General features: G+C 35.8%; 1 long non-coding RNA gene across 4 annotated transcripts in view; it reads right to left on the bottom strand.

Annotated features, from left to right (window-relative positions):
• LOC117980887 (uncharacterized) overlaps nt 1-27,667 on the bottom strand; it is a 175,449-nt gene that overhangs the window by 8,590 nt on the left and 139,192 nt on the right. For all 4 annotated transcript variants that reach the window (XR_010112726.1, XR_010112728.1, XR_010112729.1 and 1 more), the window contains 3 exons: nt 14,533-14,586; nt 13,239-13,360; nt 9,470-9,535 (listed from right to left, as the gene is read on the bottom strand). This is a non-coding gene — a long non-coding RNA (uncharacterized LOC117980887). The remainder of the gene's footprint in view (nt 1-9,469; nt 9,536-13,238; nt 13,361-14,532; nt 14,587-27,667) is intronic.

The raw sequence follows: 27,667 nt of genomic DNA, 5'->3' as shown, positions 1-27,667 counted from the left end.
GGATCCTAGTCTGAATCATTTCCCACCCTAACTCTACAAAAAAGGTTAGCAAGGCAATATCTTCATGTAGGGCCAAGATTATTTTAGAAAACAGTTCTGGCTGTGCTACAACATATACATTATAACATAATATACATGACACCAAAATTTAAGCTCCTCAAAAGTGGGGATCTTTGTCCATTTTCTTTACTGCTACTAGAAATAATGTCTGGCATATGGTTGATGTTCAACCAGAATTTAATTACTGAATGAATGAATGCACAATGAATGATATGAGTAAAAGTAGTCCAAATCAGTACCCCACAAAATGGCAGTTCTTAGGATTTTCAAGAACAAGAACCCCTTTTGAAAGTAAAAAATCACAACAATAACTTTGCTAACCCCACATGTTTAGAATTATTCCTTTTTGACAAAATTGCTTAGGAAAATTATAATGAACAAAGCTCCTAAAAATCAATGGTGATTAATAATTGGATTTATGTCTTATTATTTATATGCATATATTTACATTTAATAAATGTAGGATGTAACAGCTTCATTGTATATAGATAATGCTTGATGTATATTTGGATTTATGGATGCATTATATTAACTTGGATATCTCCCAAGGGTACATAATCCATAGGTTGGGAAACACTAGATAAAAGCTTTGTCTTTATTATGTTGACGTTGAAATTGGTCTCAAAGGATATTTCAAATTGCTCACCAAAGCTATAGAAAATGGTGTGGTTAAGTGCATGTTTCGTGAACTCTGCAGTCCTACATTTGAATCATGGCTTCACTGTGTTCTAGCTAAATGGCCTTAAGAAATACACTTTACTTCTCTGAAGTATCTGAAAAGAACATAATTATACCCACATCAAGAAAGTATTGTGGCTGAGTGTGGTGGTTCATGCCTGTAATCCCAGCACTTTGGGAAGCCAAGGCGGGTGGATCACTTGAGGTCAGGAGTTCGAGACAAGCCTGGACAACATGGTGAAACCCCGTCTCTACTAAAAATACTAAAATTAGCCAGGCATGCTGGTGGGTGCCTGTAATTCCAGCTACCTTGGAGGCTGAGGCAGGAGAATCACTTGAACCCAGGAGGTGGAGGTTGCAGTGAGCCAAGATTGCACCACTGCGCACTCCAGCCTGGGTGACAGAGCAAGATCCTGTCTCAAAAAAAAAAAAAAGGAAAGAAAGTACTATAAGGACAAGTGAAACAATATGTGCAAAGGGTTTCACAAATAGTAAGAGCTCTGCAAAGTGCTCCCTTTTTTTCAAGAGATACTAGATGGATAACGAAAATTAATTCATGAGAATACTCTTAGTTCCTTGCAATACATTCATTTCACTAGCACAAAGAGGCCTTAAATGCTGCATTTGAAAGGATTACCTGATCTGCCAGGGACCTCCTGTTGCCCCTCACTCTTGCAATGTCATTATGATAGAGGTTCTAAACAAATTCAATATCTAGATTAGATACAGCTCTTGAAACTTATCCTATAAGCAGTGCCCTGAACTCAGGGGTGGAAAGCAAAGGAAGAATCAATAAAAGATCTCAATGTTCTTCTATGCTGCTGTCACATTTCTCCACAAATATTATATACTGAATGAGCTAATTTCATACCAGGCTAAAAGGGCAAATAGTAGCCCCGACAATTCCCTGGTGAAACATTGACAATCGATATGATACTAATGAATGAATATTGCTTTAATATTTTTTTACTCAGTATTTTGTTTTGGTTTATCCAAAAGAAAATCTCAATAATCAACGTGCCTTTAGTGTGTCTGTAACAGGGACTCAGGGATCCCTTTCATCTCCTTTTCTCCCAGCAACAGACAATAGTCTCTTTATTGTAGTTATTACTGACATTAATGCAAATATTTCTGACAAGTGGAAAATCTTCTTGTAATTAAATTTCTGTTGTACTTTAATGTTTGTTCCCTAAAGAAAGTTCCTGTTAACAGATTTCAAGCTGTGATAATAATGTTTTCTTCCTATGTTATCAAAAGTTGTAATCTGTTTTCTTTCCTGGACAGCACTCAAAGTAGCTTTAAGATTTTTTTTTAAACTGGAAATGGTACTTTTTTTCAAAGTTTGCATGAATTGTTCTTAAATATCAACTTAGAGTTTCAACAGAGTGAAGGAGATCATTGGGAACCTAGTATAATAACTTGATTTAGAATATTAAGTCTCAGCAAAGGTCACAGTCTAGAAACTACGGAGTTTTTTAGAGGTGGATGGGGAAGTAGGAAAGAGATACATTAACGGAAGGGAATTTACATGTGCTTTTAGACTCATAGTCTGTGATAAATAAGTTACTACTTTTCAATATCATATAAATCAACTCTGAAAATACTTTCATTGATTTAACTCCTCATTTTCTTCAGCTTTTGACTAATTTACATATGAACAGTCCATCTTAGCATAAATATACAATGACTAATAATATTTATCACAATAAAATTTCAGCTTCGCCAGATAATTACCTTTGAGCCAACTATGTATACTACCAAATTTATTCATGAATAAGACTGAATTCAACATAGCTAAAAGTCAGCTTTTTAAATTCTCTTATTTGATGTTATCATATACCTATTTTGAGCTTTTTTTTGGGGGGGAGGACCGAGTCTTGCTCTGTTGCACAGGCTGGATTGCAGTGGTACGATCTCGGCTCACTGCAACTGCCTCCTGAGTTCAAGTGATTCTCCTGCCTCAGCCTCCTGAGTAGCTGGAATTACAGGCACCCACCACCATGCCCACCTAATTTTTGAATTTTTAGTAGAGACGGGGGTCTCACCAAGTTGGTCAGGCTGATCTTGAACTCCTGACCTCAGGTGATCCACCTGCCTCAGGCTCCCAAAGTGCTGGAACTGCAGGCATGAACCACTGCACCCGGCCCTATTTCGAACTTTTTAAGATTACTTTTAACTTCTTTAAAAACTGGAGCCCCTCAAATAAAACAAATCCTTTTTAAAATGTTCCAATTAAATAACTGATTTTTTTAAAAAATAGGATTATAGTATATAAAACATTAATAGAAAAAAATCTGTCATCTCCTCTACATTAACCAGTACTTATAAAACATAGATGTGATAATAAAAAGTGCTGCCGAAACAACGAAACCTACAGCAGCTTCATAAACTTTAGGCTTCATCTAGTGTCACTAAACAAGCCAAATACTCATTTCTCAGGATGTAACAAAGTGACAAGCGCTCACAGCCACAGGAATGGCAATGGGCACACTCTGGTCCCAAACAAAACTGGAGGGGACAGGTAGTCATTAATTGAGTTGGAGTAAGAAGAGTCCCCAGAAACTGAAGTTTTTGTTTAACAAATGAAAATAATAGCGTCGGGGAAATTAAGCGATGTAACCAAGGTGTCAGGGTGGTTCGACATTACACAAGAACAAGAATTTAAAGCTGTTGACTTCCATTCCAATAGTCTTTATCCCAGACTCCTCCTCAATAGAGATCTCATGCTAGAAAATTTTTATTCATAGATATTTTACAGCCTTGTGAATGGAGAATCCATATTGCCCAGATGGAAATCAAATTTTAGTTTTTAAAAAAATATATTGGAAATTCTTCCTTCTACTAGATCTGCAAAACTAACTCATGGCTCCTGCAGAGATAAGCTATCAACTGACTAAGGACGTCAGGAAAATGTATCTCTAGAACATTTCATGAAAGGAGGATGTATTGCTTATCACAAACCACTTACATAGCCAAGTAGTAGAAAAGTTCAGACTTCTAATTTTCATTAATAAAGTTATACAACTTGTTCTCATTTCAAAGATGAAGTGCCTATTTGTAATAGTTAAGCAAATAAAAATAACCATGGAATAGACTCCGAGGTTTCACAGTCTTAAAATTGACCTGAGTTATTAATATTTTAGGCAACAGGTGTTTCCTTCAATGAAAACAGAGCATTAGCAGCATTGGAGGTTCCTGATCAAGGTAAAAATGAGGCAGGAATTGGCACAGACTTTGTCATAAATATTTGACAAATTAATTTTGCTACCACTATTATGAACTAATTGATTTTTGAAGAAAATGTTTACAGGTACTCACCACTAAAATTTTGCTATGCTAGTACTAATTCTAGGCATTTGGTTATTCTCTTTTGAAAACAAAAATGTAAATTCCCCATCCACTAATGCCATGAGAGAGATGCTGAAGCATGCTAAAGATAGACTTCAGTGTGCACCAACCAGTTAATCACAATCAGAAGTCCCAACTCCCAGGTTATCAAACTGAACAATGATCTAAACCCAAAGGCTTGTTTCTGGTGCCATATACTTCTTCCCTAGAACCCTAAAGGAATTATTACCAGGGCAAGGAGATCATACTCAGCAGTATTCAGCATCCTTCAGTCTGGTGAAGAACTCACTCTCAATGAAATCCTTTCTCCCTTACCTGTCCTGCACACACACACACACACACACACACACACACACCCTCATTGTTAGCCTTCAGCAAATTGGGAAATATGACAGACAACTGCTATTGAGGAATATCCAATGGCAGAAAATTAATCTCTCAGTGGCAGAACTAACCAAAATTGTAGGCCATAAGCACTATAGCTAATGCCAGTATACATGAAAATTATCTTGTTTTCTGAGAATTCTGTTTTACAACCATGTGGAGCTCAAGATTTTCAATTATAGTCCCACCATTTACAATGTACCTTCATTCTAGTTACTTGTTTTCAAACCTCTTTTTTAATCTTAAAATGAGGATAAAAATAGTTTCCATCTTTATAAGGTTATTATATGAGCAAAAATGAGATTCTGTGTGTGTGTGTGTGTGTGTGTGTGTGTGTGTGTGTGTGTGTGTGTGTATGGCTTAGCCCAGTGCTCAATAAGTATTACCTATTCACATTGTATCCCTTTAAAAAAAATCCAACAATATTAAGATTATTGTATTTGAGAACACATTTACAGATCAGGACCCCCTACACACACACACACACACACACACACACACACACACAAAATAAAAGCTTTGTGGCTATTGGCAACATACTTCTTAAAATGCATGTTCTTTATATGGTAGATGTTATTAGGAGTGCATAGTATTAAATATGCATGACATTAAATGTGTAGTTACATACACAAATCTGGTTACAAAGTGAATTTCCAAAAACATAAAATATAACTAAGAGTAAGAGAGTAAGGGAACATGAGAATATGAGAAACAAGGTTAATACATGAAAAAAAAGGACAGCAATAAGTAATAGGAATTTACCCAGGCATAAATAAAAATATGCTTGGGAAAAGATATGGCACTATACTATGGGATTTCATACAACAACTTATATTATTTCTCTCACCACTGTTAACTAGCATATTTATTAGGTGATGCAAAAGTAATTGCTGTCTTTACCATTAAAAGTAATGGCCAGGCCGGGCACAGTGGCTCATGCCTGTAACCCCAGCACTTCTGGAGGCCAATGGATCATGAGGTCAGGAGACTGAGACCACCCTGACTCATATGGTGAAACCCCGTCTCTACTAAAAACACAAAAATTAGCCGGGCGTGGTGGCGGGCGCCTGTAGTCCCAGCTACTCAGAGGCTGAGGCAGGAGAATTGCTTGAACCCGGGAGGCGGAGGCTGCAGTGAGCAGAGATCATGCCACTGCACTCCAGCCTGGGCAACAGAGCCAAACTCCATCTTAAAAAAAAAAAAAAAGTAATGGTCAAAACGGCTATTACTTTTGTACCAACCTATATGAAATCTTATATGAAAATGATTGTGTAGTACTGTAGTATTTTGGTCACTGTATAGTGATAAGTTTCTTTAATTTTTATGTTATATGCATTTAATCAAAAAATTGATGTAGGTTTCTGACAGTTTTGTAAATCCTGATTTTTTTCTAGGTGAGCCACATTATATCATGACTTTCAGAAAGCATTTTCTAAAAGAGCAACTTCTGAGAAGTGAATAATTTAAATCTCTATTTAAATTATTAAATCTCTATTAAATCTTAAATCTCTATTCTTAAATTCTGTCCCTCTTCTTCTCTTTCTCTCCCTCCCCCTCCATCTCCCTCTCTCTGTTCTCCTTTTAAAACTGAGTCCTAAAATCTAGAGTTGACTGCTGATACATAAAGGTTGAAGGCGGTTACTAAAGTCTTAGGAAGCCTATTGGCTTTACAATATCAACCAATATAATGATGGAGGGTCCAATCGACCACATGATGACTCAGCATTAAACAGATCTTTTATTATAACATTGTATATTTTTTAAAAATTGAGCTAAAAAACATGAAAATTTTATACAGTGAGGGTTTCTATTAAAGAAATAAAGGCTGAGGTAATGAAATAAAAAGATTCTTCCATGTCATTTTTGATCTAAATTCACATGAAGAAATGTCAATATATGTGAATCACTTTAACCAAATTCTCTGTTACCTAACATAGAACATAACATTGGAGATGTTTAGGGAAAATTCATCTTTTCATCATGTACCTCCTTCTTTAATGCTTGTTTAGGCTTTGACCAATCAGGATAACTTAAGGACATCTTAAAATAGAGATACTGTCCCTTGATCTTTTACTGCCTAAACTCTCCTTCTATTTACTTATTTTGAGTGAAAGATTTGGAGAAAAGGACTAATCATTGCTAATGAATTTGGTGCTGGTGAAAAATGCCAGATGGGCAGTCATGGGGACTGAAGTTCTTTTACTCAGAGGCTAAACCAGAACATTTTCCCCTGTTCTTTGCTTTCAGATGCAACCTAGAGTTTTGGGCTATCTGGCATTTCCAGACCTATACAATCTCTCCTTCATTAATCAGCATTTTCACATTTCATCAGGCATCATTTCTGATAGGCATATTCTAGCTACATAGAAATGACAATTTCTCATTACTCGTTTCTTAGACAGCTTTTACAAAAATAGGAGATTCAAATTAGCAATATCCTTTGGGATATGTTATACAGTATTTTAGAAAGATGAACTTAGAAAAAGCAAAGTTATTCATATAATGATGTTTTGTCCTTTCAGGCATCTAATTGAGAAAAGATTTCTCCACACAAATCGATACTTTTGCATGTGTTAGGCCAAAGTACCCATGTTAGCACATTCCTGACTTAAAAAAAATCATATTAACTCATGATGGTGTTCTCAACTAGTAAGCCAAAGACAATCTTCAATTCAAGTGAAACAGCAATGGAGATGCCATAATAAATTTTTTGATAATGATTATTTCTTCAGAATAACTAACATTCCACTTGTGCCTACAAAGTGCTAGTCACCAAAATTTTGAAAGACAATTTTTATTTTCAAAAAATCTAAGACTCCAGGGATTAGATGACTTAGGTGAGGTCACCCAGATGACAAAGAGAAAGGATCAGAATAAGCCCTAAATTTGTATGAACGTTAACTCACTATGTCATAGTGTTTCCCTGTTGTCAAATCTCCATCTTCAGAACAGACCACTAGTCTCACGTGCTCAGCTACTTCTGAGATATTTTCAATTTACTGTCACTATGTTCAAAATGGAATTTTAATATCCACTCACTACCCAGCTCCCATTCTGTTATTTGTACCACTGTTACAAATGCCTTTTGGAGTCACATTTAATGTTTCTATCATTTACAGCCATACTACTCAGGTATTTAAGCTCCTATTTTTTCCTTCAAAATTCCTTTTGGTTTTCAACAATAACAGGACTTTTTAAATTTTATATACTAAAGAAAAAAATGAAAATTCAATACCTCTTTGAATACTATTATACATAGAAGAAATAAGTTCTGGTGTTCTATTATGCCACTGGGTGACTATAGTTAATAACAATGTATATTTCAAAATAGCTAAAAGAGAGGATTTGGAATGTTCTCACCACAAGGAAATGATAAATGTTTGACGTGACTGATACTACATTTTCTTTCCAAGTCATTCTGCAAAACTTCATCCAGTTGATCTATAACAAAGCTTTTTAAGAATAGTTCTTACCTTAAAAACCTTCAGCAAGTTGTTCTAAGTCTAAAACACTGCTACAAAAATAAAGCTGTCTGTAATCTTGGCTTACTTTCTGTCTTCAGTATCACTTCTCCAAAATGAGCACATCACTCTGGCTAGCCGTGACATAGTTTTCCTTCCATTCTTTGTTTATGTCTGACAAGCTGTTGCCACTTTTCCTTAAATAATACCTTTTTGTTGAGCATTCATTTAACATGCCAGCTCCTTTATAAACCCATCTCCAAGCCTCACTTTCTGCTTCCTTCATGTCTTGGATTGAAAGTATCTATTTAAATACTCGTTTACTTAACTCTACCTTAGAGTATTCTCTTTGTATTTTTTGTATGTTTTTCTTGAGAGCAAAACCAGGTCTTATTCGCCCTTCTCTTGGTTGTACAACAGCATCCAGGAAGTAGAAAAGGATTAATAAACTCTGGCTGATTGATTGATTGGGACTGATGCTGCCTTCTACAGCAGACGTTTATTTTAAAACATAAAGCTGTGACTTTTAAAATATTTTATAGGCCAGGCACGGTGGCTCACGCCTGTAATCCCAGCACTTTGGGAGGTTGAGGCGGGTGGTTCACGAGGTCAGGTGATTGAGACCATCCTGGCTAACACGGTGAAACCCCGTCTCTACTAAAAACACGCAAAATTAGCCAGGCGTCATGGTGGCCGGCACCTGTAGTCCCAGCTACTCGGGAGGCTGAGGCAGGAGAATGGCGTGAACCCGGGAGGCAGAGCTTGCGGTGAGCCGAGATTGCTCCACTGCACTCCAGCCTGGGTGACAGAGTGAGACTCTGTCTCAAAAAAAAAAAAATTTTCTAAATTTTCTCTAAATTCAAATATTAGCATATTAGAAAAGTTTTAAAACAGCAAGGATTGGATAAAGGGTGAGTTCCTTATCCACATAGGTTAGGTTTTAGATGTGTGAACCGTTCAATAATTTACTATACAGACAACTAATTTCAAAAAATTATAATTATATTTTAATTCTATGTCTTTAATAAAACAGAACCTCAGTAATTTAGCTCATGTTTGTGTGTTGCTTAAACAAAACCTGAAATCATATCATTTAGTTATCCCAAAGTCATAGATTCTTGGTAAACTTATGCTACTATTTGAAGTCATTGTTAAAAATACTCACTGCATCATAAAGGTAAGCTCTGTTTTCATATATTTAATTCTACTAAGGTTATTAAACTTGATGTTAGAAAATTTAAACATATATTGCCAAATATTAGCACTTCAGATATTTCTAGCAAAGTTTACAAAGCTAGAAGAAAAAACCTAGCAAATGAAAATACAAAAACATGAAAAATGAGCAAAACAACTGTATAATTTCACAAATGTTACAGAAAGCACCGACACTTTGTAGTTAATTATCTGATTCTCTATTCTGGATCACAGAAATTATAATGCAATAAAATATAAAGCAATAAAATAAAAGGGAGGAAATTTTCTAACATTTATTACAAGCAGATAGTTCAAATTTAATTCTATCGTTAATAAGTACATACCCTGGACAAGCTAACACCTCTGAATTTCCAGTTTCTTCATCTGAAAAATGGTGCAATAATTCTTATCTGTAATTATAATGAGAATTAAGTGTGACAATATATATGAAGTCTCTAGAACAGTAAGCAGATGCGTATGAGTCATTTACTTATTTTCTTTACCAGCTCCATGCAATTCTGAATGACGAATGACCTAGAACTGGCATCAACTTTTACTGCTCTGTCTTCCCTTTCAGATATTTTTTATTCACTTGCCTGATCTCATTGTTCAACTCTAGAAGCATGAATATCATTTCTAAGTGGGAAGAACATGGCCTCTGTTTCCAAGTTATCTATCAACTGCATACATTGACTTCCTTGCTTAATGTTTGGCTTCTTCGCCCACTCTGTCTGGTTTCCTGACCAGCTCTGGGTTCCTCAGGCCTCAGTGCTTACCTTTCCTGTTACCTCGAACTCTATGTATATGTATGGATGTTATTTGTTTGTTTGTTTTCCCTTCAGTGTGATAATGCATCTGCCTACAGCCTCTGCTGAATCCCTTGGAACTAGAATCCAACTCGACTTTTATCCTTACAGTGCTATCAGTTTTTATAATCGTCACAGCAACATACCACTTTTTTAAGTGATAAATGTCCCAGAAGCTGGTGCCTCATCATCCCCAGGACAGCTAAGTGAAGTCTATATCCAAGTTGGTGAAAAATGCTAGCGTCTAAGAAGCTCTATACAATCAATTCAATATAATTTAGAGCTTGTTTCTCTCTTATCTCCCATGGCATGGCTGCAGGGATTAACAGGAGAGATGAGAGTGATCAGAGTTTGTAGATATCCAGGAGCTTATCTCTTAGTGGAATCATCATTGTGATTTCTATCCTGCTTGAAAAATCCAGTCACTACCGTATTGGTAACATCGCTTTAATGGCTAGAAATAGGTAAAAGAATCCAAACCAGATCACAGTGAATATCAGATTCACCTAGGGAGATTGTATAAGATGCTTCTGCCTGGTCCCTACCCAAACAATTAAATCAGAATCAGTTGGGATATGATGTCCTGAAAGAAGTCGAACACACACATTTGTTCCTGGGACTTCTGTGCGTGACCACCTCTCTGGCTTCTAACTGAGCAGGCTAGGGTTTCAGGTTTGTAGTATATTAATAGATTTAAAAGTTCCCGAGCAATACAATTGTATTTGCACATTTTCTCAGCTGGGAGGAAAATTTCATGGCAATGGCTGCGGCAGATGCATGGAAAACACACAAAGTAAAACTTTACAAGTTTCATTGACTTCTATTTCCAGAAAACATGACCCAAGAAAATGCATTTTGGAAGATTAATTTTTATCTATAGTTTGTTGTCTTTGATGATAAAACCTTATCTGAGAATTGCTGTGAAACTTTTGTGAGTTCCTCTGACCATTTTGAAACATCAGTAAAGTAGAAAATGAAACCACTTATTTACCAGAGTGATAAAGCATACAAGATTTACATGTAGTCTCTACACAGTTTTTCTTTAAACAATCTGGTTTCTTTAAGGCGCAGTGTAAGGGGCTGATATCAGTTCATGTTGGCTGAGTTGTGTTTACCATGAGATTTAGTTTCTTTCTTAAGTACTTTAAACTTAGTAGGTTCAAGGATGCTCAGTGGGTCCAGACACTCAATAAATGCTTTTTGATGATGATAATGCTGAAGATGCAACATGAGTGTTCTTGTATTCACTCACACTGAATGTCTTACTAAGGTTCAGACTGGCCTGGCGCGGTAGCTCATGCCTGTAATCCCAGCACTTTGGGAGGCTGAGGCGGGTGGATCACGACGTCAGGAGATCAAGACCATCCTGGCCAACATGGTGAAACCCTGTCTCTACTAAAAATACAAAAATTAGCCACATATGGTGGTGCAAGCCTGTAGTACAGCTACTCGGGAGGCTGAGGCAGCAGAACTGCTTGAACCCGGGAGGTGGAGGCTGCAGTGAGCTGACATCTAGCCACTGCACTGCAGCCTGGGTGACAGAGCAAGACTTCATCTCAAAAAAATAAAAATAAATAAATAAAGTTCAGACTTTTTTCTTAAGGTTATACAATGTCATTGTTTCTTAAAGTTATATAATGTCAATGTATTAGTCCACTGCTTCCATGTCTTCATTTTCTTAGTGCAGAATCCAAAAACACAAGAAAGGAAATAATGGCTGTGTTTTCTTAAAACAAGCTGGGATCTTCTATCCATAAGACAGGTAACACAGAAAAACTCCAACATGCTGTTTCGATGCTGTTATCTTTCTCTAGTACCTCCACCTTTTTTTTTTTTTTTTTTTTTTTTTGCCTCCCCTCCCTGATCTTCCTAAATACTGCTCTTCAGGCAGTGTTCCCACAGGTAATGCTGTGAAGTAGGGGCTCAGGGTCAGGGGCCAGTGGGCTCGCTTTCATGTATGTAGCTCTAACTGTAACCCAATGCATCTCTTTCCCCTGAGCAAAGCATTTGTCTTCTCAGCATGAATTGCTACATGCAGAGCAGGATAGGATCCTGCAGACTGTCTGAGGATCAACATTTGGAGACTTAAGACTCACACAAGGTTTAATTGTATTACAGTTGATGAGAAAATAAATATTGAACCATTGCTAGCACCTCATCATGCTTTGAAAATTTAAAATTCCTGATTGGCCTAAGTATCAAGAAGTTGGTCTCTAACATCTGACTCGACTAGAGACTGCATGCTGAAAGAGTCATGCATAGCTAGTTGTTGCAGTGGCTTCTCTATAAAACAAAGAATAGCCAAAAACACTACGCAGACCCCTTCCAATCAAAGAGACTGAACTTTAAAAGCTAACTTTACTGACTGATTCTGAAGTTTTTATTTTCTTTGCCAGACAGGTTCAAAAAGAATGTCTGTTTTCGTTTCATCAAGCTTAATCCATACATAACATCCTTTCCCACTATTTACTAGACTACAGCTATCAAATGAAGATATGATGTCTGTGTTTGGGTTAGTTACTTTAAATTCTAATGACCATGATGTAATCACTGTAATCAAGAAAAGCTTGTCTGTCTTTAGATTTAGGTCCTTTGCCATTGGCCTGGCACACTTTTGAGCCTTTTCATTAAGCTAACCACAATTTTGCCTAATTTGTAATTATCTGAGCTTGCTTTACACAATCTGTGGTCCTAAATTAAAGCTTATTCCATTGTGTGTGTATGTGTGTGTTTTGTGGTAATTTTTGTTCTGGCAAAACCGTTAACAAATATTTAGATAAGAAAGCTTTATCAGCAGGGTATTTTTTTACTCGACTGATGTGTTTGTGCATTTGAGTGTTTCTTTCTAATTATGCATTTTTTGGTAATTATATCTAAAGTGCAGATTATTCTTTGCTCAAGCAAATGTTTAGAGAAACTTTAAAGTTTAAAAACATTGAAGTTGAAAAAAGATGAAAATTGCAATGAGTATACACGTGAATATAAAATGTTCTTTCAATCTTTATTTCTTTGTGTTTTTTAAACAATAAAGGTTTGTATGAATAAAATAGAACCCATACACATATTCCTAATATGGGGAAAGTTAAACTATTGTAATGAAAACCCCACTATGTTCCCATTCTACACACCAGCTTTTAAGAATTACAGAATTGGCCGGGCGTGGTGGCTCACACCTGTAATCCCAGCACTTTGGGAGGCCGAGGCAGGTGGATCACCTGAAGTTGGGAGTTTGAGACCAGCCTGACCAACATGGAGAAATCCCATCTCTACTAAAAATACAAAATTAGCCAGGTATGGAGGCGCATACCTGTAATCCCAGCTACTCAGGAGGTTGAGGCCGGAGAGTTGCCTGAACCCGGGAGGCAGAGGTTGCAGTGAGCCGAGATCATCCATTCCACTCTAGCCTGGTCAACAAGAGTGAAACTCAATCTCAAAAAAAAGAAATTATTACAGAATTATCCTTTTGGTCGGTTGTTCACTAAAAAGGAGCCCTAAGAACCCCTCCACTCTTTTTACAAAGGAAAAATACTTGCTTATAAATTTGGAAAGCACAGATCATTAAATAAATTATTTTGGTAAAAATATCCCATTCTATCTGATAAAGTTTTGCTACTCAAGCACACTTAAATCCCATTTCATCAGATATACCCTAGATAACATTAGCATTTAGCTACATTCCTGACATCCCTTAATGTATGAAAATCTACTGAATTTGAATGCCTGTGTATTTAATTTACACATCTGGGATAAATATTTTTCATCTTTTAGGTTGCAAGGTGAGTAGAACAAATGGGGAAAGGGAGAATGATTTAGTTGCTAAGTAGCAGACTGCCAAGGAACAGAGATTATTAAACCAAGGCCTGATAAGCTTTCAGTAGTGACCTGGGAAAGCGATGGAAAGGGAGGGAGCATTGTCGCCTCTCTGTGCCTCTTTTCTACTATTTTAAAGCTGGGAATAATGGTCTATTCAAATAGGAACGTGTATAATTTTTGCTATGCCATATGTAGGTATGACTGTGGAAGATTGTAAATCTTCCAGTTCCTAGTGATGCCTTACTCCTTTGCCTCAGCATTGGCAGAAGTATATAGATGGATGGTTAGCATTAACCCCACAGGATGCCATACAGCAAGGTTAATTAATTAACCTACATTAATTAATCACCAAGTTGGTTGAGATAAATGAATTGCCATATATATTCTAGTACAATAATCTTTAGCTATATGCTATTTTATTTTGACCAACATAATTCATGAAAATCAATAAAAAGAAAGAGGCAGCAGCATTAATTCAGTTTAAGCAAAACTCCATTTAGACCTTATTTATTATATTAAATAATCATTTAAATGCCTGATGTCAATATGACCAATAGAGGAACTAATTTTAACATGATAATAATGACTGACTCCCAGGAATATTAGGGAAACAGCAATTTACTTAGGTGGGAATGCTGAAAATTGAAATAAAATCAATCAAATATGATTAATATAATAGGGTGTTTAGGTTAATTGGTGTGATGCATGTTTATTATAAAAAGTTGTTGCTGAATCCATGCCTGTTAACCTTTAACCCTAGAGACTTATTTAACAGTTAACTTACTTACCAGCAGGATATCTTCAGGATTTCTCTGCTAGGTCTAAGCATGGAGAGGCAAGTCCTGACAGTGAGAGAAATGAGAAAAAAACAATTTCTCTTGTTTCCTAGAACATATTTTTTCATGGCAATAAATTCTTCTGGGGAAATTCTAATATAGTGAGAAAAATACCGTGTTCTTATTTAGATGAACTAATAGAAAACAACTATAAATGTTTTCATAGTATTAAGTTTAAAATTGCAAAACTTTGAAGAACCACTGACCAAGAAATTGGAAGAAACATGAACTACAGATGCATGCTTTTAATCTTCATTAACTTCTAGTAAACGTGCATTATGTATTCTTTATGTGCGTATGTATACATGAAATTGAGATGTACATTGTGTTCTTAGATTTTAAAAATTTAAATGCATATATTTTTAACATTGAGATTTTAGTGAGACCTTGAAATAAAGCTACTCTTCCATGACAAAAACCAGGATTTACAGTCTCTGCTTAAAGGAAATGCAGAAGATGTGGGCAACTCATGAAGGTTTTCATGGTGCCATTGGTTATACTGCCTCATTACACCATTCTGTCACTCTCGTGATCTGTTATCCAATGCACTATATGTTTAATTTAATGTTTATGTGTTATATCCCCAAAATATTGTAATCTCCTCATGGGAACGGATTCCAGCAATGTCCAACACAATGGCTCCCACACAGTGGCATTTAAGAAAGTGTCTGTTGTCTTACTTTGACTTAACTCTTTTATTTGGAAGGTTTGATTAGACTAAAAAGAGTCAGGGGGACCTCAAACATCATAAGGAAAGAAAACAATGCGATCAGGCAAACACAAATGAAGAGTTCTCTGCTGTGTTTGAAGAGTAGAGAACTTATAGAGAGAGACAGAGAGATGAAGCTAAAAATATAGGTTCAGTGGGCATTGTCAGGGGCTGGGTATAGGATTAAAGAAGAAATTTATCCTTTGGATATACAAGTCACATATCCAACGTCAAAGAATGCCAGGGAGTTAGAGGTATAGGTGAAGCATGCCTGGTAGAGGCAATAATAGGAACAGTGGCAAAGTGAAACACTATCACTCAGAGGAAATGGACAGCCAATACTCAGCTCTAGCAATCAGTGATGTTTAGAAATGCAGGCACAGTGACGCCAGACCTCCAGATACCATCAACAGTAACCAGAAATCCATGACTTTGTAAAATATTCTAATTCTTTTTTGTGAAATGTGTTGGTATGAATCTTTTTGTCATATTTTTATGGCATTAAGTTTGAACATTTTTATTGTAAATTGACAATTTATAATTGTATATATTTATGGGGTACAAAGTGATGTTATGATTTATGAATACAATGTGTAATCATTGAATCAAGCTAATTAATATATGCACCAACCCAAATATTTTAACATCTTTTGTGGTGAGAACATTTGAAATTTATTCTCTTAGCAATTCTACGATGTACAGTACATTTTTCTTAACTTTAATTTTAGGTTCAGCGTACATATGCAGGTTTGTTATGTAGGTAAACTTTTGTCACAAGGGTTTGTTGTGCAGATTATGTCGTGACCCAGGTACTAAGCTTAGTACCCAATAGTTATTTTTTCTGCCCCTCTCCCTCCTCCCACTCTCTACCCTCAGGTAGGCCCCGGTGTCTGTTGTTTACCCCTTTGTGTCTATGTGTTCCCATCATGTAGCTCCCATTTATAGGTGAGAACATGCAGTATTTGGTTTTCTGTTTCTGCATTAGTTTGCTAAGGATAATGGCCTCCAGTTCTATCCAAATTCTTTCAAAGGGCATGATCCATTCTTTTTATTGCTGCATAGTATTCTATGGAGTACATGTACCACATTTTCTTTATTTAGTCTACCATTAATGAACATTTAGATTGAAATCCATGTCTTGGCTATTGTGAACAGTGCTGCAATGATTATCTTTATTTTTAAAAACACTGCTTGGGTCAAGAAAAACTTATGTACAAGCATGTTGTGACCGGTACAGCATTAGTTTATGACTTCTAGCACTGGCAAAGAACTATGAAATAATTTTGATTTTTTTAAGCATAAGGAGTAAAGGTTTTACTGCCACTTTCTGAGTATAATAAAAGTTTTGATATGACATCACATGACACAGGTATAGTGATGCTGCTCAATAGACAACCAGCAATTTTAATAATGAGTCCAGAGCTTTGCTGAAAGTATAGATGGGTCAATGTACTCAAACATGCTAAAAAAATGTAGCTCTTCTTTTAAACTTATAAATAAGCTAATTTTCTTCTTGAGCCATCACCTACTGGTTAGTGGAGGGAAAAATTAAAACTTTAACTTTATCCAGTTTAAAACTCAGCCTGGTACACTTATGCAAATAGTCTCTTTAGGTAATACTGCTTCTTATCTGACAATCCCTATCCCAATTCTTATTTTAAACAGACCTCCACATGTTTACTGGCTGTATCCATTTGTTTCTAGCATAATGATCCCCATCCACCTAATTCCTGGGCACCTGCTGGCATCTATCTCTAAACTGTTTCTAAACTCCACAGCTGATTAGCTCATTGCCCATTGCTTGGGTGAAGGGGATTCCCCTGGCACATCCACCATCTGTCCTTTGCTGACTTTCCCCACAGTTATCACAGGTTTCATTGCTAAGTCTCTGCTGGGTCTCCATCAGTCCCCAAGCCTGATGGCCCACTGCAATCTTGGCCATGGCTCACCAACACCCAACGCCTGCACCCCACAAGCCCCCTGGATCTCATCTCAGCAACCAAACACAGGAGGTGAAGGAGGCTGATGTGTGCCAGCCCGACCTATCCTCTGTAACTATGCTGCTCTGTCCTGTTGGCTAGACCAAACAAACTGCCCTATATTGGAACCCCCTCCCTCCTTGTTTCTTACAGATGGGGAGTTAGCTGATGCCATCTCGTTCTCAATGTCCTACCCTAATTATATAACATACCTCATGGGCAGATGAATTAGAGACACTACCATGAATTAGAGACACATGAATTAAAGACACACATCTGACTACTTTTCTCTCTTCCTTTCCCTCTTTCTCCAATGCTTTTCATGTTTTCCTGAGGCTAGAGAGAGGAAGTTGCCTTTTACTTTCTATATGTCCTGTTTTCTACCATGAAAGTGCCTCACTGGGGGAAGAAGAGGGGACATTCTATCCACACAGAGGCCTAACTCTGTGTATGGCTCCTTCAGGCTGGATCTTTGATATCTTAATGTGAGTGAAAGAAATTTGGACAACTCTTTCCCTTCCCCTAAACCTGGCTTTCAAGTTTATTGTCTTCTGTGCAAACACAGCTAAATATTAAGTCTCTCTCTCTTCAGAAACATGTCCAATGTATTAATCTATACAACACTACCCAACCCCAAATCCCATCCCCAGAGGCAGGGAAATGCTCAAGTCCAATAAGCAGGAAAGTCATGTAGTCAGAAATGCAAAAGAGAAAAGCATATGAGAACCCTCAAAATATTACTTGCGTTACTTAAATTTTATAGAGAGTTATAATAATGAAAATTAAATAAAGCTACAACTCCCTTCATCCCAAACTTACTTAAATCTTTTTGCAAATTTTGCTTCTCCAGTTGCATTCCAAGGCAACTTCTAAACATTCAAGGCTTCTACATTGCAGGTCTGATATAAACATGCCATGAACTTTTTTGATACTGGGGAACATGGGTTCTGAGGCTTTTGGACATATTGAACGATTTATCTTTTCATTCTAACTAATTTTTACTCTCTGAATCTAGAAAGCCCTCAAAACACAAAATGATTTAATACAAATGATGTAATGCTGTGTATATATTTTAGGCTTTTCCTTGCCAAATTTCCATTTAAAAAAAAGAAAAGAAAGAAAAAAATATTCTCCGAAGACACTGCGCACGATGAAAGCTATTTATATCCTTCCACTCCTCCATTGCACAAAATGAAAACCTCCTTTTAAAAGCTTGTCAACAAATGCTTCAGTATAGTAAAATACAGTAAAGCATCCTTTTTTAGTGTGTCACAATTAATAACAATGACTAAATATATTGCCTCCATAAAAAACAAATATTCTCTGATCATGTAAACAGAATCAACATTTAAACCCCAGTGTTTTTATGTTACTTCAGGAATACAACAGCAAACTAAAATTATGTGTTAATGGATTTGAAGTTAATGTACTGCTTTCAAGTCTATTCATCTATAGATTTTGATTAGGTGGAGAAATTAATATATAATCTGTACTAATTTAAGGATGTAGATTTTTCTTCACAGCATTATGAGAAATTAATTTTATTTTTATAGGCAAAAAGAAAACATGTACAATTTCTATTAATATCTATCTCTCAAATTTTAACAAACTGCCATCGAAATGAAAACTGTGAAGAATTGTAACTATTGAATGAACATAAAAATAGAAAATAGCAACGTTTAAGACATTCGCTGTTCTTATTTTAGAAGATGACTACACAAAGCCAGCCTAAAGAGAGGGATAAGATTTCACATTTTATTGGCGTTTAGGGAAACTTTATACCCTGTCTCTGGAAAATCAGAAAGGGAAGTGGTTAAAAGGAATCCACATAATAATGTATGGGAAAGCCAACTAGAATTTACAAGGGAGGGGACTCTGCTGGTGAATCAAAGAGCTGCCAAATCACGTTGCACAATTTATTAATCGTGGGCTGTTCCACCAGCCAGCAGTTTCGCCATTTTCTCCTCATTTATGACTCTATTCCCACTAACCCACTAAATTATTTTTGGTGCAAAATATGTGTTATGAGTGAAAACACAACACAGGACAAAATTAGAAGAAAGTAAACATTTGGCAGCTTTCAAAAGCAGGTGGAATAGGTCCAGATTGTACATTGTGTACAAGTGGAGCATTAGATTTTGGCCAGGGAATATTATTTGTTGTTAAATGCTACATAATTCTCAGTTTGGTTTTTAAGAAACAAGGACTCGGCATGGTTTTGAAGTCCAATTACTGTGGATCTGTTGGTGCTAAGAAATGCTATGTGCCCTTGACCCTGCTCCAGTTTCCCAGCTGTGACACCAAGCCAGGGAATTTTGCAGATGACTACTGACAGAAAAGATTTTTCTAAGAGTTCACTTGAAGACTCTCTTTATTCACTTTGAAAATGTCCAAACATCACGTTACCACTGCTATGTTCTACATGTGTATAAATTTTCTCATTAAAAAATATTAAGCTATCTTTGTAATCCCTTTCTTTGATCTTTGTATGTAGCCAATATTTTAAAACATTGCATTTCTATGTACCCTAGATTCTCTAAGGCAGGATCAAATCAGACAAGAGGTTTGGCTCAGTACTTCTCACCCTGCTTTCCTTTCTACCCTCTATCAAAAGCTAAGAAACTGTCAACTGTGATAATTTGGGCTCAGCGGATGTAAAATTGTGGTGAGGAAAATCCTCTCTAACAATCTATGTATACCACTTACTTAAAATGAAGGGCAATGGATCACAGAAACATCATCTCCCTTTCAGGTCATATCAAATGCTTTTTGTCCCATGTCAGGCCTGCATGTCACTGGACTTTTTAGCCTCAATTAACCTCACTGAAGAGGGCTACAGGACAAGTACGTTCATCTATGAATATCTTTTTAAACATTCTGGATTAACACTCTCTGCTTAAGCAAATCATACAGAGAGGCCATGCAGACAAAGGAATGTATAGACACAAAGGAATCTGCTCCTCACTGCTATTTGGCAATTTTCAGTGCTTCTCTTGTCTATTGCACTCCTGATATCAGATGTTACTGATTCCTCCAGTTCCCTCTCCATACCCCTTCATTCCCAGAAGGGAAATGTCACTTGTTAATTTACTACTTGGGCTGAGCCCAATGAAATGCACTTCTTCAAATCCCCTCTCTAGCCTTCTTCCATCTTTACCCAACTCCTTTTTCGCCAGTGCTCCTGTGGAGCTGCATCAGCTTGCCATAGCAGATATCCTCATCTCCGCTTTAGCTCTCATCCAGGGATCTTGCTCCATCTTTACCATTTTTTTCCCTTTGTCACTGTCTCTTCCCTTGCTGACCATTGCCTTTTAATAACAAATAAAATCAAGCCTTCCTTATACACAACACCTCTACTTATCCGCTTTCCAATCTCTCAAGAAGACCTAAGATTCACAGAATCTTAGACTTCCAGAATATTAAAGCTGGAAAATAACTTGTGGAACTTTATTTAAACTAAACCATTTTGTAAAATAAAGGAAAAATCCCATGTCCCTTTGTAGTCTTTCCTCTATGCCCATAATTTTGAAAAATCTATTCGTCCAAAGGTAAGAAATGAGTTTTGTTTTTTTGTTTTTTTTTTTTTTTTGAGACAGCATCTCACTCTGTTACCCAGGCTGGAGTTCAGTGGCATGATCATGGCTCACTGCAGCCTCAACTACTCAGGTTCAGGTGATTCTTCTACCACAGCCTTCTGACTAAGATGCAACTACAGGCACCCACCACCATATCCAGCGAATTTTTTTCTATTTTTTGTAGACACAGGGTCTTACCATGCTGCCCAAGCTAGTCTTAAATGACTTAAATTGTTCTTAGTGTTTATCTTTCCTGGCTTTGCTATTTTTGGTAGTTGTTTCTTCTCAGATAAATTATTTCTTCCCAGTTACCCGGACCCATAAAGTTGTTCCAACACATAGTCATCGGGGATGATCCCAGGCCCACATAGCTGTCACCAAACTTCCCAGAAAGTGTCTGACCCAAATTCTTAGAACCGTCCTTGGCTCCTTCCTTCCTTTCATCTTTAATTTGAAAAATTTGAAAATAATATGAAATCACATCCATTCTATTCCTTCTTTTCTGCTGTCCTTTATAGCTTCCATTTTCTCTTTATTGATTATTATAATACAGTTCTAAACAGGGTCCTCACAAGCATTTTCTGTCCTCCTCAGTTCACCTCATATATTTGTATCTCATTAATTTTCTTCAAGTGAAACTCTGATATGATCATTTTACCCTTAAAACCATATTTAAGCTTATAGCTCCAACCCCCAAGGAGGTTGCCAACTAAGTAAACTACAATTCCTAGCGTTCAACATTCTTCCGAATCTGTTCCCAATTTTTATTACAGATTATTATTCACTAGTCTCCTTTTCGAATCTCCAATTGTAGTCAGAATGAAGGACTGGAATAGCTATAAATGTATTCCACACACCCTGCCTCTATACCGTGCTGCTTTCTGTTGTATCTTTCTCTAGCCTCTGTTTCTTCCTTCCTTCCTTCCTTCACCACCATTTCTGCTAACCAAAGCACTCATGATCCAGCATGGCAAACCTCAAGGAATATCTCACTCATGCTGCCCATCCTGATCACACAAACAGAAGAGAGTTTTCTCTTTGATAAATCACAGCACTCTTTGTTCCTGCTTGATGTCACCTAGAAATCTGAAAGATACTTGGGTGTTTGCATTATTCCTTTCCAGAGAGAAAAATTGCTGAGGCTCAGAGCTGTTTGATTTTGAATTTTTCAGAACTCTTAGTATAACGCCTTGTGTTTCTGTGCTCAACTATATGTTTAGCTGTTATCCTATAGGTTCTAGGAAATTCAACAGGTCCAAGACTAAACTCCTTCCTCACACTCTCATATGATCCCTCATTAAACATTTTTTCACAAAATTCTGTAGACCAGGCTAATGGTTTTACCAGTGACTCAGTAATCAAATCTGGAAATCTGGAAATCTTAAATTTCTCACCTTTCAGCATAATTCTTATTGATCACTCACATTTGTAAACAAGTCTTGTTATTCTCATCTAAAGTCCTTATAAATTTCTCACTTTTTTCCATCAACACAGTCTCTGTCTGAGATCAATCCTCAACATTTCTTACTTGGATTATTGTCATAGTCTGGTGGCCACATTTGACTTCTTTGTTACCTATCCTCCAGGCTACTATTAGGATGATTTCTCTAAACAGCAAAACAGACCATTTAATCCATCTTCTTTAAATTTTCCCAGACTTCTTATAACCTACAAAGAAACACCTTAACACTGTGTATGGTTTGCAAAGCTCTTCACCATCTGGCTTCTGCCTCCTTTCCAGCTTTCTTTCATACGACCAGTTTACATATATCATGCAAACATAAAAAAAACCTTGGAATGCCATTATCCCTTGTTGCTTAAGTAAATCCTGCTCATTCTTCAAGGCTCAACTCAGTCTGCTCATTCTTCAAGGCTCAACTCAGTCCACTTGCTAGTATGTATCATAAAGCATTAGGAGTCGTTTCTCTGTCAAATCACATAATAACTATAAGTTTACTTGTCTGTGTTCATCAAAAGAATGAGAACCCCTGCAAAACTGGAAGATTGCCAAATTTTGATTCATTTCATAGAGCCTAATAAAATGTCTGGGATATAATACACTATTTGTAGAATTTTGTAAGTATGAATTAATTAATTCTAAGCATACACTTATTCAGTTCTGATTCATATTACACTACATTTATAAAACCCCTTTTGTAAGTTCAGAAACTAATAACTAAATAACATATTTTTAGGCATGCATATTTGAGTTAAAAGGAAATTACAAACACAAATGTCAAGATAATTCTGTGAGAGGTACAATAGAGGAGCAAAACCAGGCAAATGTTAGTTACCGTTCATCTAGTTCTTTGTCCAGGTGGTAAGTTCACTAATGTTCATTCTATGACTAGTTAATTATGTTTTTTAAAATATGGCCATTCATGGGTGAACAATGATAGCATATCATGAATCAAGATGTGGGATTAATCTAATTATCTGGGGAGTTTGGAAATCATATTGGGCATCAGATTTATTTGGTTCTAATTGACAAAACTACTGAACTCATCATTTTATTAGATTAATAATAATCTTACTTTTCTAAAAAGTGATGTTTTATAGATCCATGTACCTTTTTACTACATTCGTTTTGATCTGAAAACAATTAGAAAAATATGATAGAACAGATAAACCACTACAGGTCTGAACATAACCAAATATATCTACTCTAATATTCACATGTGTATCTATTTTGTGATGTAGGCTCCACAAAATAGATATCTTCTCTAAGGAAAAAGCAACTGCACTGGAAAGAATAACCACAATTGAGTATTCTCCTGGATACCCTGAAGATATACAGGCACTCAGTCATGAGGAATTTACTGAGCAACCACCATATTTCAGGATACTGGATGCTGAGGACACAGAGATAAATAAAATATTGTTTCTGCCAACAAAGAGCCTACAGAGGCAGGAGGCTCCTCTTTGTATCACATTTATACCTTGGAAAATTGACTTAGCAACTTGAGAGACTGCAATTCAGAAATAACTGTCTCTTTAATCTAGTTCAAAGAAAATTCTTAAAAAATTTGTGAAATGTTTCCTTATATCAGTTTAATAGAATGTATTATTTATACTCAGAAGATAAGATGTTTTTTTCATTTTCTACCACAGAATTCAATATTTTATAAACTATAATTATAGACTAATTTCTTGAAAATGAAAAGTAATTGTAATAATAGCAGTTAGATATTTACATTACTTTTTAAAGCCTTATTGTTCAACAGTTTATAAGGGGGCATTATGTAATTTTATTTAAAATGAAGTAATAAATTTGTTTCACTTTATAATGATTTTGCAATTGTCTAACATGAAACTAAAATAGTAAGTTCCGACTTCTTATTTCTTTTCAGAATTTTATAATAAAGATTTATAGACCTTCTTTTTGAGACATGTACACTATTCATTCACTGATTATTGATTATATTTTCTATGAGAAACAAAAAGTTATGCAAAATTTCCATTAAATAAGAGTGGAAAGAACACATGCACTTTTAGAAAGCAAATTCAATTCACATTTTCTTATGGTAAGTAAGAAAACTGATGGATGCTGTGACAAAGTAGAAAGGTGATAGATTTAAAATGGTCTGATTCTTTTTACTTTCATTTCAGTAGTATTTAACACATATTTTACAATTACCATGTGATTATCATGTGACATGCTTTAGAGGGCGAAATCCATGTTTAATGGATGAAAAACTACTGTATGTATAACATTACTCTTAGAAGTGCCATGTGTAGTCTAAGTTATCTAAGTCATCAAAACTTTATAGAAGAAATGAAAATTTAAACAAGGAAAGAAAGGAATGATAGGTTTGCTGTAAGGATAAGCTTTGTGATTTTAGTGATTTATCATAATGGAAAGGTAGTGAGCAAAGCAGAGGAAAATGAAAGCTTTAGCAGAAAGTACTTAGCATAAAACTTCAAAGAGGCTTTCCATAATGTCTGTGATCCTGGTTATAAAGAGAAAATAAAAGAAAATATCTGTCCACTTAAATGTAAAACAAATGGTCATTTATATGGCATAAGTATCTTTTGTCCAGGCAGGAGGACCAAACCTTAGAAAAGAAAGAAGGTAACTATTCCTTCTTTAGGACGCAAAACAAACTACATTGCATGGTTACATTTCATAGTGTTAGCTACAGAATTTTAAGCTTCATTATTCTAGATTTTCTACACGATCAGTTTTACAAACTGAACAGGCCATATCTGTACACATCCTTATTTACATTCATATATTTGTTTCTATTCCCAACCATAGTACATCACTAATTATTAAAACATTGGAAGGTAAGAAAGGATAGTTTTGCTTTTATTCAATATATTAATGGGTTTATAGCCACAAAAAGTGACTTGTAATGATTTATGAGAAGTTGAATACTATTTTAAATGTGAAATGCTAATTTTATGCTTATTTTTTCAAAGCATGTTATCTCTAGTAAACTCTTTTGATCATCTCAACAATGCAGTGATGGTGCTTTGTTACATTACAAAAAAAAAGCACAAAGACAAAATTATTAAATGACTAATAGGAATCCAAATGTGTCAAACCTCTTCAATCATATTTTCTGACACGAATTCTAAATCATTTCCTAGAAATTATCTATGCTGGTTTACACAATCTTTGAATCATTAGGTCCAAAAGCCTATGATTACTATGGAAGCCTAGTTCTAGACACATCCTGTTGCCTTCAAAGAATACATTTTGAAAGCACCAAATAGCTCAAATAGCTTCTCTCATTACTATTAGGGAAAATTCAGATGACCATGAAGACTTTCCTTGCTTATTTGGGGGCTATGAATTAGCAGGTCACATCTATATTCTATATATCTCCATGTACCATTTCAGGTCAACCTTTTAGTATTTGGGTTCTCCCTCATCCTAGTATCAAATGATCACACAATTGTAAAATTACAGATTGTGTATACTGGTTACTAAAAGATGAAAGGCAAAATAGACCAAAAGTCACGATGCCTAAAATTTACTTTGAAACTCTTTGGTATAAGCAATCTGACATATTGTGCATATATATAACATATTAAACCAACACCCTAGTACCTATTAAAAAAGCATATGTGAGCAATGGTCAGCTGGCATGTTAATCATGAATGCACAGTCCTGATGCAATCTAGCTGCAGTATGCTATCAGAAAGGGTTATACTTGAGCAGAGACTAACAGAGCTCTTCTGAAATTTTTGTCTTTGATCAATAACCAATATTTTGCTAATAGGTTACTGGATACCTAAAATGGGTTTTTGTTGGTGAAACTAGTTATATACCTTGCTAACTTGAGTAATGAAATGGGTTTTTTTCTTGATGAGATTAGAGGTCATCAAGACATGGATTGCTTAAATTAACTTTACAACTTTATTACTCAAGTAAAGTTGAGGTCCAAGGTCCAACAGCATCAGCATCACCTGGGAGTTTGTCAGAAATGTAAAATCCCAGGCTCCATTTTGGCCTTACTGTATCAGAATCCCCATTTTAACAAAATCCCCAGGTGATTCACATACGCTAGTTAAAAAGCATTCTAACTCTAGCAAGACCTGTGACTTATAGCCTTAGGAATAATGCTTGAGGCTTAACCTTAAGGGGTCTATCCAATCATATCTTTGAATGCTGTTGGTCAAAAGGTGACCTAATGCTAGGACTGGGCATGGTAGTGCATATCTGTAATCTTAGGAACTCTAGAGCTGAGGTGGAAGGATTGCTTGAAGCCAAGAGTTCAAGGCCACAGTGTGCTATGATCTGGCCTGTGAATAGCCACTCCAATCCAGGTGGGCAACATGTGAGACCCCCATCTCTAAATTTGAAAAAAAAAAAAAAAAAGGCATAATGTTGCTCTGGAATTTTGCATTTGCTTTGAATAAACCTTTTATTCAAAGTGCTGATGTGAACACATAACAGGGCAAAGAGTTTCGATTCATTGAACTTTGTTGTAAGTTGGTTGCATATCTAAGACAGTATCAATTCAAGCCTATTGTCTCAGTGTAATTATGCCCTATTTAACTCTCAAAGGTTTCTGGGTTTAGATAATAAACTATATGATCAGTCTATGGACAAGTCATATGCATTTTTACTTTCATATGTTTATTTGTTGATAATAGACCCCCACATTGACAGTTTTTACAGAGATGAGATGGGAAATTTTTCTTTTGGGAGCCTCCAGCATCTATGATGTCTCAAGGTTACCAGCTTATTCTGCCATCCTGATATGTCATCCAATATTTAAAAAATTATTATATAATAATGAAATTGGTATTGATAATTGATGGAAGAAATCAAATATATTTTCAAACCTATAATCTGTGGCCCATCATCTCTAAGTCTTAGCTTCTCTACACGATTATTCTGCAATTTAATAAAGAAGAGGATAGAAGATGCTCCAGTTCTAAAAATCAAAGTATTGTTGATGCGGAAGTGAATCAAAACTAAATTTTAAAGTGCCTTGATTCAAAAACTTAATTCAAAAAATATGTTTATTTAAAAAATCAAAATAACTCGCTTTTTATCCAGTCACATCTATGGTAGTATTTAATCAATCATCAAAATCAAACATATTTTAGCCAATATTAAATCTTAATCAACATTTTGAATCCCTATCACAATTTTTTTTGCAATTAATAGTTACACTGGTGGAATTTTAATGCTTCCTAAATGCCAAAAATTCAACTATATTATCTACACCAAAATGTGTTAGTAGCAATATGATTCAAGGTCATCATTTAGTTCTAAGTTACTGTTTTCTGAAAGTAAATAAAAAGATTTAGAGCTCTCATTTGAATAGATAGTAGATCTGTGGTACAGTTTTGGCAATGATGTGTTT

Source organism: Pan paniscus, chromosome 6, assembly GCF_029289425.2.
Source record: "Pan paniscus chromosome 6, NHGRI_mPanPan1-v2.0_pri, whole genome shotgun sequence".
Taxonomy (NCBI): domain Eukaryota; kingdom Metazoa; phylum Chordata; class Mammalia; order Primates; family Hominidae; genus Pan; species Pan paniscus.
Note: the sequence above shows the minus strand (reverse complement) of the source record. Positions and strands in the feature narration are given on the sequence as shown.